This window comes from Peromyscus leucopus, chromosome 4 (genome assembly GCF_004664715.2).
Source record: "Peromyscus leucopus breed LL Stock chromosome 4, UCI_PerLeu_2.1, whole genome shotgun sequence".
In the NCBI taxonomy this organism is placed as follows: domain Eukaryota; kingdom Metazoa; phylum Chordata; class Mammalia; order Rodentia; family Cricetidae; genus Peromyscus; species Peromyscus leucopus.
The window spans coordinates 63376330-63390605 of record NC_051066.1 but is presented as its reverse complement, the minus strand read 5'-3'; positions in this window follow the sequence as shown (position 1 = coordinate 63390605).

Below are 14276 nucleotides of genomic sequence, written 5' to 3'. Positions count from 1 at the left end.
TCTCTCTCTCTCTCTCTCTTTGGATTTACACCTGGGACACTAGGTGGCTGCTTTGAAAATCCCCTCAGATTTCTACTGTTCTATGCAGATTTGGTAAGTCATAACATATCAGATATTTTAAAGGAAACTATCTAAAAGAGAATTTTTCCACATTAAAAAACAAATGGGTTTTATGTGTACATTGGAAGAAAATTGGTTTTTGTTCGAAATTTTAGGCAGTCTGGCAATGGAACAACTATATAATATTAGTATTGGTGGAATTATGCACCTTATCACTATAATAATCCACATTTTAATATTTAAAAAAATAGTCAATTTAAGTGCCAGGATAACAGCTTTAGAAGAATTTGTTAAACCTGTAAAAATTCAGACAGAAGAAATTAACAGTGAAGTTGTTTCAAGTCGGGATCATAAGGTTGCAGAAAGAAAGCCTGTTTTCACACAGTCACCCTTAATTTATCCTGTAACCGTACAGCAGATGCCTGATCAAATGGCTATACAAAATAATTGGGCTCCAATCGAAATGTTGGATTTAAAAAGGTTTAAGGAGGCAATAGTATCTTATGGCATGCATTCCCCATATGTAAAGCAAATGTTAAACTCTTGGTCAACATATAATAGGATAGTACCACAGGACTGGCGGGACCTTGCACAAGGTGTTCTGGAACCCAGCCAGAGACTTCAATTTCTGACTTGGTTTAAGGAGGAGGCTAAAAACATAGAAAAACAATGGAGGGATAAAGGAATACAAGTTTGCCAGGATCAGCTTATGGGCGAAGGCCAATATGCTTCAGCACAAACACAATGTTTATATGATGTCCAAACCCTAATTTTATGTCGAACGGCAGCCTTGAATGCATGGGACAAAGTTGAGGAACCAGGAAAAAAATCTGAGTCATTTACAAAGGTGAAGCAAGGCTCAAAAGAGTCTTTTACAGATTTTTTACAAAGACTGGCTTCAGCAGTAAAGAGAATGGTCTCGGATTCAGAAGCTAGTAAGGCAATAATTGAATCTTTGGCCTTTGAGAATGCGAATGCAGCATGCAAAAGAATAATCAGGCCATCAAGGGCAAGATCTGCACCTATGGAAGATTGGATTAGAGAAACAATTAATGTTGAAGCTGATGAGCATGATGATACATGGGTAGGAGAAGTAATTTCAAAAGGTTTGAGGAGTGTTAGATGTTTTGGATGTGGAAAGCAAGGACATTTGAAAAGGGACTGTAGACAGGTCATTCCCAGAAACAATGTTTCTTCAAGGAACAATGGCAACAGAAGGCCCCTTCCTTCTGGAGTATGCAGAAGGTGTGGTAAGGGAAAACACTGGACCAACGAATGTAGATCAACAAAGGACAGACAGGGTAATCCTTTGCCTCAGTCTTCGGGAAACTCCCAGAGGGGCCTCGCGCAGGCCCCCAGTGCAAATCCAGTTCAAACCTTTCCTGCAGCCATAGAGGAAATGCCTGCTCTGGAGAGCAATTAAATAACCAAATGCCTATTGGAATAAATCATGCTGGTCAGGATGATGAAACAGAGAGAATAGAAAATTCAGGAGAAAACATAAAGAAAAATTTTTGGCAAACTTCTATTAATGAACAAAGACCAAAATTAACAATAAAAATAAATGGTGTTTTGTTGTCTGGTCTGGTAGACACAGGTGCGGACGTTACCATAATTGCACCAGAATTTTGGCATCCAACTTGGCCTCTTCAGGAGGTAAACGTTCAACTGTTAGGAATTGGGACATTATCTCAGGTGAAACAGAGTGCAAGATGGCTCGAATGTATAGGTCCAGAAGGACAGAGAGGAAAATTAAAACCATATGTGGCTAACATAACTATGAACCTGTGGGGTCGAGACTTGTTGCAACAATGGAATACTCAGATTAACATCCCTCCAATCTCAGAAACAAATCATAAACTAGCACATGTTACTGAGAGAAATATTAGAAGATATTGTTCTAATGAGTGGTCACCAGCCATCCATATTATACAAGAACAGGGCACAATAACTGATGATCTTCCAAAGACACCAACAGCTCTACCTTTAAAATGGTTAACAGACAAGCCTGTATGGGTCCAGCAATGGCCTTTAACAACAGAGAAACTCCAGGCTTTAGAAGAGCTGGTAGAAGAACAGCTAAATGCTCAGCATATTGAAGAATCAACCAGCCCTTGGAATTCTCCTGTATTTGTTATTAAAAAGAAATCTGGTAAATGGAGAATGGTAACAGACCTTAGAGCAATCAACAAAGTAATTCAGCCAATGGGCTCTCTACAATCTGGGATGCCTTTGCCTACTCTGTTACCAAAAGGATGGCCTCTCATAGTTATTGATTTAAAAGACTGTTTCTTTTCAATACCCTTACAAGAAAAAGACAAAGAAAGATTTGCTTTTACAGTGCCTACTTATAATAATTCTCAACCGGTTAAAAGATTTCAATGGAGGGTCCTCCCACAGGGAATGTTGAATAGCCCAACTCTGTGCCAATACTTTGTGCAACAGCCATTGGAAGTGATATGTAAAAAATTTCCTAAATCTATAATTTATCATTATATGGACGATATTTTACTAGCTGACTCAAATGCAGATACTTTAGAAATAATGTTTGAAGAAGTAAAGAAAATTTTGCCTTGCTGGGGATTACAAATTGCTCCTGAAAAGATACAAAGAGGAGATTCTATTAATTATTTAGGATATAAAATAGAGGTACAAAAAATTAGACCCCAAAAGGTGCAAATTCGGAGAGATAGACTACAGACTCTTAATGACTTTCAAAGATTATTTGGAGACATTTCTCATCTACGGAATATTGTTGGGGTAAAAAATGATGAACTGACTAATTTGTTCAAAACCTTAGAAGGTGACAAGGACTTAAATAGTCCAAGAGAATTATCACCTGAAGCTGAGAAAGAATTAGCCTTGGTAGAAAAGAAAGTGCATGAAGGACACGTGAATCGTATTGATCCAAAGCTAGATTGCATTTTGGTTATCTTACCTTCTAGGCGTTCTCCTACTGGAATATTAATGCAGAGGGAAGATATTATATTGGAATGGATATTTTTACCAAATAAACCAAATAAAAAATTAAAAACTTATGTGGAAAAAATCTCTGACTTGATTTACAAAGGAAAATTGAGACTTCGTCAATTAGCAGGCATAGACCCAGCAGAAATTGTCGTACCATTAACTAAGGAGGACATTGAAAAATTATGGACAGAAAGTTAACCTTGGCAAAGAGCTTGCTGTAATTTTTTGGGAGAAATTAACAGCAAATATCCCAAAAGCAATAGAATTGATCTTATAAAGAGAGCTGATTGGATCTTGCCTCAAATTGTACGGCAAAAACCCATATCTGGAGTTCGTACATTTTATACAGATGCCAACAAAGAAGGAAAGGCAGGTTACAAATCAGAAAATTTAAGTAAAGTGGTTCAAAGTCCGTATAATTCAGTTCAAAAATCAGAATTGTATGCTATTCTATTGGTATTAATGGATTTTTCAGAACCTCTCAACATAGTAACTGACTCTCAGTATGCTGAAAGAGTGGTGTTACATATTGAGACTGCAGAATTTATCCCCGATGCTTCAGAATTAACTTCACTATTTATTCAATTACAAGATACAATCAGGAAAAGGAATCATCCTTTATATATAACTCACATTCGATCCCATACTGGTCTGCCAGGCCCTCTAGCACAAGGAAATGATGAGATTGATAAATTATTGATAGGAAATGTGCTGGAGGCCTCAGAATTTCATAAAAAACTTCACGTTAATAGTAAAGGTTTAAAAAAGGATTTTTCCATAACCTGGCAACAAGCCAAAGAAATAGTAAAGAAATGTCCTACTTGTTCCTTCTACAATCAAACACCATTACCAGCAGGATGTAACCCAAAGAGTACTCAGAGAAATGAAATCTGGCAGATGGATGTGTTTCACTTTGCAGAATTTGGAAAACTGAAATATGTACACCACACCATTGATACTTTTTCAGGATTTCAATGGGCAACTGCTTTGAGTTCTGAAAAGGCTGATTCTGCAATCACTCATTTGCTAGAAGTTATGGCCATCAGGGTATACCTGCACAAATCAAAACTGACAATGCTCCATCATATGTCTCTGTTAAAATGAAACAGTTTTTTGCTTATTACAATATAAAGCATATTACAGGCATACCACATAATCCTACCGGTCAAGCAGTTATAGAAAGATCAAACAGAACTCTAAAGGATATGCTAAATAAACAGAAATGGGTAACAAAAACCCCCAGAAATAGACTGCATAATGCTCTTCTAACTTTGAATTTTCTGAATGCCAATGAGAAAGGAACAACAGCTGCAGAGAGACATTGGATAATAGAAAAAACTACAGAATTAAATCAGCCTATATACTTTAAGGATGTGCTGACCTCAGAATGGAAACCAGGGTATGTATTACATTGGGGACGTGGTTTTGCTTTTGTTTCTACAGGAGAAGATAAGCTGTGGGTACCATCAAAATTGATAAAGGTTCGATTTGAACAAGAGAGACCTCTTAATTAGAGGAGGTGATAGTTCATCAACCAGCATGAACATTCAATTTAAACTAACTTGTATCAATAAAACATGCCTTTTCATTTAATCAGATAATAACTTGCCAAAAAGGAACATACCCAAAATTAGTCTTGGGGAAAGGTTTTTGTTTTTGTCTTTTAGGAGAATGAAGGTTAAGGAATCTGAAGAACACTGGACAAATGAGAAAACTGAAGAAAAGTGACAAATCATCTATCCCAAGAAACAGAGTGAAACGGTGTATGGGTATATATTATCTAAAAAAATTTTTTTATGTCTTCCTAAATGTTTGTTTCTGCTTTTCTCTAAAGATTTAACACTATTGGTTTTCTAATAGTCCCAGTTCAATTAAAATTTAAAGCTGACTTTGGAGTTGGAGAATGGCTCTCTCCTTCTTTAAACTCAAGCATGTTGTTAAAAGGAAAATGCAAACTCCCTGTATCATGCCAGAATAAGAGCCATCTTCTGCTATGGTACAGGACAAAAGCAAAATTAATTAAGGGACTATTCTATTACTAATCTCAACTCTTTGATTCTATTCTGATTCTTTAAACTTTTCTCAAAGTATAAATTTTATATCAAAATTTACAAGATTAATATATATATACATTTTAAACTTTGTTAAGATATGAATGGTCACATAGAGTACTAACTAATTCTAGAAAAAAGGCTAGCTGCATATATATGTTTTTGTGTTCGAGTCTCTTATCAGTTTTCTGCAGGAAATCATGGCCAGGCCTAACATCAACTGAAGTCTCCAGAAAGAAGATGGGGCCCCACAACAACAACAATTCCACGTGGACAATAATAATATCATTAAGCTGACAAACATCATCCATAGATCAGCTTTGAACTACAAGGTGCTCAGAGCAAATTTGAGATGACTAGCTGAGATGATCCAGTCTCAAAGACTACTTGAATAAGGACTTGAGATAAACCCTGAACTTTGACATTATACACAGACTGGATAATAAAGGATATAGTTACCTCTCCTAGAATTTGACAATTAACCTAAAATTTTTCTTTCAGGATAAAGTAAACTTCGCCCATACCCAGCAGGAAGCAATTTTAAGAATACGACGCCCACATTCCCAAAGAGGTGGTGTGGGGCGGGTGGTTTTTTGGTCTTTTTAATGGGTTTTGGGTCTGGGATAATTTTCAGTATTTAGGGGGGTTGGTTACAAGTTATTGTCAAGGGTTAGGAAAAAGGCTAAGCAAAGGAGATTAGATTTAAGGTTCTTGTTAAAAAAAAAAAAAGAAAGAAAGAAAGAAAAGAAAAAGACAATTACTAATTTTAAATACTTTACATTGGATTGGATTGTTTTATATTGTATACAAATTTGAAACTGATATTGTTAGAAAATGCTATATGTATATTTCTAATTGTATTTATTCCATCCATTTAACAATGTAATGCAAATTTCTGATCCTTGAATGTTATTATTATCAACTATTAGGATATAAAGAAATGAAAGCTAGTAGTTAGACATTATCATAGAACTTGTAGTCAGATTAGATATGTTTTAAAAAATTAAGCAGAGATGTTTTAGACAGGTCATCTTCAAACCTTCAGAGATCTACAGAATATGGCATTTAAAATGTTTTAATAACTTAGAAAATTTTTCTTTTTTGAGACATGTCAGCTCCTGGCAGTACTAATCTACTTCAGAGAAAATATGGGCATTGAAGAAACTGCATATGGAGTCAACTTTCCTTGTGGCAAAAGTTAGCCACTGGACAACAAAGTATCCTCGAATCAACAGGACAAAATGGACAGACAGAACACGAAACAAGGGACTACTGATTCTTGCCAAAACAAGTGTGGTTATGGCTTTATCAAAAGGCATCTTCTGAGGCCAGGACAATACGGCCCCATCCCTGAAATGGCCTTCGCATCCGGAAAAGGTATGGTGCCCTTTTCTTCAAAGCAGCTTAACAGGCAGAGGGCCGATGGCTTCTGTTGTGCAATGGAACAGCAGCTGAAAGCTCATGCCTCTCGAAAGTAGACTGGCATTTAATAGAGGATGTGGAGAAGAAGGGGATGCTGAGATGAAGCCATATATACACAGCCAAGAAGAATGGACAGCTGAATTTAAAAACTGTCAACAATTTCCAGAATTTAAAATCCTGAATCATGACAGGACACTAGTGGAATTCAGGTGTTTCTGGTACGTGGACTGCTCTCACCCAATGTGAGGTTGAACTGTTGACCTTGTGTACATCCTACTTCACAAATGAGTCTGTCAGATACACTAAGCCTATAGGCTGAAGATGATGCCCCAACACTGCGGAGAAACCTCAGGTGACTGCCCAGGCAGTTGGCTGTTTCTGTCAACTCACAAAATTTTTTGGAAGTTGCTTGCATGCACTTCCTGTTTTTATTTTTGTTAGCTAATATTATTCCCTTCTTGGGTCTCTGAGGGAGTTGAAGATTAGTTAGTTATGGTTGAAGATTAGTTAGTTATAGTTGAAAATTAATTAGGATAGAAAGTGCATTAGATACATCTTGGATTTACCAAAGTAGGATAGATAATGGAATTATTTTCTCTGATTTGTCGAATACCTGTTTAGGTATTTATTACTTGTATATATTGTATATAGTTATTGTACTTTTGTATATAGTTTTTCTTTTGTTAGTTATAACCTTTTGCTTTCTTTTTCTTTTTATTAAAATAGAAAAGGGGAAATGTGGTGGTAATCTAATTGTACAGAATTATTATTTTGATTGTATGTTAATAAATAAAGTTGTCTGGGGGTCAGAGCTTTTAGAGCCATAGCAAGAGTGTGGCGGTGGTGGCACACGCCTTTAATCCCATAGATATCTGTGTGTTCAGGGTCAGAGCTATTAGAGCCATAGCAAGAGTGTGGCGGTGGTGGCACACGCCTTTAATCCCATAAGATCTCTGTGTGTTCAGGGATACAGTCAGCATTGGAGACATATACCTTTAAGACCTAGGGGGCTGTACATTCAGACAGTGACGAGGCAGTCATGTGTTTGGGTTTACAACCAATGAGAAGGCAGAACAACATACTATAAAAAAACGAACCGACAGGAAGTAGGTCTCTTTTCGCGAAGCTGGGACAACAGGAGGAAGGGTGAGATTTTAGCTCTGAGCTCTGACCTCTCAGGCTTTCTCTTTTACATTGTTTCTGTGTTTCTTATTTAATAAGACGGTTGGTTACATCTACACTCTAGCTTCTCCCATATACAGCTTCTCTACCCTTCATGCCTTACCCAGACAGTTTTTAGTTTTCTTTCTTCTTTTTCCCCATGAAATTCCAGTTTTTTGTTTCTAAAATAGACTTGGGACTGGAACTTTCCTAGGGCTGTAGTTGACTTACCAGGAGTCACACCTTTAAATAAAGGATTCTTCTTCTCCTGTAGCTATCAAATGGCAATAATATTTCAGCGAGCAGGTTTTTCCATACTGACATGCCCCTCATTACACTGGGGTTGTCTTGTTTGAGCTCATGTAGACTTCTGCATGCTGTCACCTTCACTGTGACACATTCATACGGGAAACTGCCTTTTTGTGTCTAGAAAGTACTGTTTATATGGTGTCATTATGCACGACCTCTGGTTCTTACAATCTTTGTTCTTCCTCTTCTGCAATGATGTGTGAGTCTTGAGGAAGAGGGGTATGATGTGTATGTGCCCTTTAGGGTTGAGAACGGCACAGTCACTTGTTCTGTGCATTTTGACCAATTTAGAGTTCTGTCTTAATTGCCATCTACTGCAGGAGAAGCTTCTCTGGTGGGTTTTGACTGATGTTTGATGTATGGATTTATCATTAAATCATTACAAGTCATTTTAACATTATCTCTATGTAGACAATAATAGTACCAAGTTCTCTAAGACCCATTACCTAACTACCCACAGATTATTGATCTCTTTAAGAGTGCCAGGAATGGGTTCTTTCTCTTGAGGCAGAACCTAAATACAACCCAAAAGTAGTTGGTTACTCCCCTAACTTTAAGGCCATTATTGCACCAGTGGGTTTCTTTTGTCAGTTCAGTCATTGTTGTAGTTTGTATGGTTCTCAGTTGGGTGAGATTGATGATTACTTTTCTTCTCCAGTAGTATGCACATACTCTGTCACTGTGCTAGCCAATAGGATGACCTCTTAAGTGAGTATCAGCTTAATTTCTGCATGATCGATGACAAAAAAAAAAAAATATATGTGGTATCGTCAGCATTAGGTTCTTGAAGTCAAGGTTTGAAGGGAGGCTAAGAGTATCAATAGTCTCCATGGTGAGAGTATATGTGACCCTAGGAGCCAATAACTTCCCAAACGGTAGCCAATCCCTCATGTCAGGTTTTTATATTCTAGGAGGTAGTGTCTACCTATGGAATTAAATCTATCCCCCATTGTCAAGTAAATCAACCAAAACTCTTTTTATATATGCGTAGGTATATGTTTACATATCAGAAAGCTTCTATAGTATGGTTTTCATATGACTTTTGGAAAGGTTTTTAGTGTTAGTTATTCCTTCCTATATTCTTTCCTGTACCTGCCATCCAATCCTCCACACCAGTTAAAATCTTCCAATTTCGTCATTTCCATTTATCCCCTTATAACACTTTATTCCATCTCCTGCCTACTATCATGTCAAGTACATTAGGTTGTTTCAATTTACTGCCTATTGTGAATAGAGCACCAGCAATCATAGATGGGAAATTGTCTTCACAGTAGAATGTACATGTCTTTTGGTATATGCCAAAGACTAACATGTGTGGATATGGAGACAGATCTGTTTTCAGCTTTTTGAGGAGCCTCCACATTGATCTATCTGATGGTTGTACCAGTTTTCACTCCATCCTGTCAGAGATAAGGGCTCCTCTATTCTCCCATTCGTGTCAGCATCTGTTTCTTTGTTATTTGTTTCTTTGATTTTTGATTACTTATACTGGAGTAAGATATCCCAAAGTAGTTTTAATTTTCATTATCCTGATGACTAAAGATGTTGAACATTCTTAACTCTTTTCAACCATTTGCATTCTATTATTTGCTAAGTCTTTGTTTAGATCTGTGCCTTATTTTTATAACTGTGCTGTTTGTTTTCTTAATGTTTGTTTGTTTCCTGTATATTCTTGACAATACTCCTCACATCTATCTGTCTATCTATCTATCTATCTATCTATCTATCTATCTATCATCTATCTATCATCTATATGATAAAGACTTTTTCCCACTCTGTAGGCTGCTTCTTTATATGAATAACTGTGCCTTTGCAATGAAGAAACATTTTAGTTTTCGGTTGTCTTATTTGTCTTTTGATTGTACTAATGCCTTTGCTATCAGGGCTCAAATAAGAATCATTTACTGTGCATTCATATTGCCTATGTTCTCCTCTGTCAGATTCAGGATATCATGTAGTTCTTTTTTTAAATTTGTAAACATAATTTTTATTGATTCTTTGGGAATTTCACAGCATGAATCCCAATATCACTGATTTCCCAGTCCCTCCATATCCTCCCTTCTTCACCCTTGCAACATCCCCCCCAAAGGAAACCTTAAAAAGATATAATAAAATAAGAAATAAAACATACAAATAAGAATAATAGTTAAAAGTATAGCAAAAGAAAAAAAAAACACACCAAAAGACAAAATCAAAAAGCAAACACAATATCCCCACTTCAATCCTCCATGTTTCCCACCTCTCCATCATCTCTTCATTCGTCTTCCTCGTCTTAGTGTCTTGATAGCTGTTGTGTATCCTGCATCATGCTCTGTTGTCTAAACAACTTTACTTGCAAACGTTTATTATGTAGTGTGTTGTGGTCTGGTTCAAGGCCTCTGTCTTCTGGTACACCATCAATGCTGAACCTTCACCAAAACTCTTTGAAAGCCTGCAGTTCCCCCAGTCATGGAGATCCTGTCACTAGGGCTCCACAGGACCAGTTTCACAGGCTCCAGCAGATAATAGATGGGGTAGATGTTGGGAAATGGTAGCTCAAAGCCCTGGATGTATGTCTGAGTGATGGGTGATAGCTGAGTTGGTCAGTCTAGGCCTACTATCACTCCCCTTGGTTGAGAGGTGGGACCAAATTTCCCAAGCGTTAGGTGAGTGGGGTATATAGGATGTGTGTGTAGGGTGTGAGGGTGGGAGTTGGTGAAATTTTCCAATGAGGAGCAGAGCCAGCTTTCCAGTTGATTAGGGGAAGCTCTCCCTGGGCCAGTGAGGGCTCTGATCAGTTCATCTTGCCCTCATACTTCCAACACCTTGGGAAGGCCTGGATCATTATCCACCAGCCCCTTCTGTCTCTTGTAAAGGGCTATTTATAGGAATGCCAAGGGGTGGAGCAGAGACCTCCCCATAGCTCAGCCAAGTGTAGACCCTTCCAATCACCTAGTAACCATGCACATGGTCAAGCAATCCTTTAATGCAGCCCTGCTGGGTAAAGCAAGCTCAGATCTCCCATGGAAACCTTTGTGGGTCTTCACACTGCATCAATAAATTATTCACCAAAATGGGATCTGAATATCCTATCTGTTCCCTCTAATACTCAGGGAAAATCATGAAAGACTACAAAGGGAGATTGGAGCTGGAGGCTAGGGGAAATGTGGACAAAACAACAAATTCTGGACGTGACAAGACCGTGCCATCATTAATTCACAACAGTTGGTTCTGCACAAGATCAGGTCATTCTGACACAGAGCAAGGACGTTCTCATGCACTCTCCCACACTAGCTGAGTAGATAGAGATAGCTGATGACTGCTGGAGTGAGAGTCATGTTTCTTTAAGGTTATGCCCTCTTTTCAGTCAACCATCAGCCACAGTATGTTCCTATACCCAAAAATACACAGGCAAACTAAGTGGAACATGATGTACTATCAAAACTAGGAAAAAGAGAGGACATAAAGCCATGAGTGGTCATAAGGTGAAGTGTTGATTGGTGGCATTGTGGTGAATATGATAAAAATACATTCTTTATATGTCTGAAATTTTTAAAAAATGGAATTAAAATTCCATAATAGGAAATAGCATCACAAAATAGTAATGTAAGGGGTGACATATTTTGGAGAACATTTCTTAAAGATGGAGAATATGAAGGAAGAAATGATTGTTTGTGAATCCAAATGATGTATTTAAAAAGCATTGAGAATAGGGAAAATAATACTCATATAAAATAAAATAGGAAGTTATATTCATTGTGGAAGTCTTGTGGCTTTCTTGTGTACTTAAACTTCCGTGGTTACTTGCCGATAGAAACAGTGGACTTTGAATAAGTTATTATTACATTAGATATATAGGAGTGTGTATATCACTATTTATTATTTTAAAAACAAAATAAAACATTTTATTACAGTGGTCAAAATACCATCATCATAATCATTTGAATATGTTTTTGTCTTCATTGTGGTATCAGAAAACTCTGAAGGGCAAGTGTTTTGTAGTCATACAAACACCATGCCTACAAGATTCAAGATGATTTCCATAACTTTTGACATGAAATGTTCTTTCCATATAATACAGTTGTTAGAGATGGAAAATACTAGGTAATATCTGAACATCCACTATTCATGAAGACTAGCTAATATGAATGTGTATGTTTAAAAATAAATAGACTCATCATCGCTAGTAGCATATCCACAATAATCTACAGCAAAATTTGCTCAAAAAAAAAGCCCACTACTGAATGAATACATTATTCAAACACATCTGTAGAATGAAGAATATTGGGAAATTTCTGGTTAAAAGAATGTGATTCCAAGGTTAACTCTTTTTCTTAATGAAATAGATTGAAGTCAGAAAGTAAGGCATTCCACCAACATTGAAAGAGAGGTGAAAGTTGAACTTAGAAAATATTGATGATTTTTGATAACCCGCATTTCATTATACAATATTAATAAAAAGATGCTAAAATAATACATTTTTAAGGATATAGAAGACTTAGTTTTTAAAAAGCATTTTCCTAATGCACATTTTGAAAATAAAACCATCATTATGCATCTACAAAATTAATGCCAGTTATTATTTAACAAATGTTTTTAATAACCCATCTAGAACCCTTTTGTTGTAGTAACAAGTAACATTATTGGTGCAATCAGACATAAGAAATGAAAAGGAATATATCAGATGTTCAAGAGTCTGATTAGTCATAAAATAATTGAAATGAGTATGATTGCTATGGAGTTGGGAGTATGTTCAGACAATGATGAAATACAATGTGCAGAATTACCACTTCTCTAAATTGAGAATGGAGAAGATTGTTTAAAAGACAGGAGATTTTGGATGACACCAGTGTGATGTGTAAGTCATTAAGGACAGATATATTTCAGTTTCTTTCAGTTTCACTATAGGTTCCAATCAGTATCTATCACTCATCAATAGCATCAAGTATAAAGTGTGAAGATGGCAGTCAGGGATGCAGTTGTTGAGTATTCCCAGGAAAATACTGAACCAGGAAGCTAATTAAGTACTACACTAGGATGAAGCAAATAAGAAAGCTTGTCCTCAAGAGACTTATGTCCCAACAGTCCCAGTTGAAAATAAATGATGATCCACTTTGTTCTGGTATTGCAAGTAAAGATGGAAAGACCCTCTGGGCTCAGGTAGGTTTAGGGGTGGTTATGTGCAAAAGTAAAAGAAAATAACGTTGTAATTTATTTGAAACATGAGCAATACAATTGATGAATGAATTAGTACATGGCTAAATCAACTTAAATAGTTACATGAATTCTGCCACCTAATGCTAAGAGACATATATTATTAAATAATTGAGAATTTGAGTGCCTTCATTTACTTGGATATGGCTGGTAGGGTTATATGATACTTTTACATTTATTATGGCACATTTTATTAGTATACAATTCCTTTTTAAATACTGCACACTCATGATGTGGTATGGGAAACTTATTAATTTCTTCTAACCTCATTTAAATAATAATATATGGTGTACAAATTGGATAGAAATATATAACAACACATGTCCATATAACATAAACCACAATATTTTGGGATTATACTCCACAGTCCACATTTACCTTTTCATGTAACTACAAATAAACTCAAAAACACCTTATCATGTGAACACACAAATTCCCATGTTAGACAGGAAACAGGCAATGTAATAGACCTTTCTTTTTTCACTCATTTCCAGTGAAATAAATAATCAAACAGTGCGCCAAAATGTGGTATTAACTACACTCTGTTATTTCAATTCTTTTTGTGGGTTCTTAAGTCTTCTGAAGATTCATAAGTTGGTTCCAGGAAAACAAAACAAAACAAAACAAAAAAACCAACACACACAAACAGGAAAAAAGCAGCAGTTAAGAAATTGTGAACTAATGAAGAGTAGTGGTCAATCTTTTAAATAAATAATTTTTCATTTTTAGTAAATGCAATCAAACTACTAATAGTGCCAGAACAACTTGCATTTATTATCTGAGAAGGTGGCAGTATTTTGTAATTAAGTTAAGCAAACAATATAGCAAATTCAGTTAGTGTATTGAAGGATAGGAAATTTGATATTATTGATTAAAAGAATAGAAAGCTCTGTGTGGCTTTTCAGTTAATTGGTGTTTTCTTTCTATTATATTGCCCATGGATGAGTTTCTATATTAATCAAATACATTTACTGATAATGTATAGCAGAGACTTAGATAAGTAAAGAAAATAATGAATTGCATCTACATTGGTAACTCCATGCCAAAAGGACTCAGTATAGAAAAAGTAGTTTCATTCATCAATGTACATGAATAAGAATTCCCTGGCAT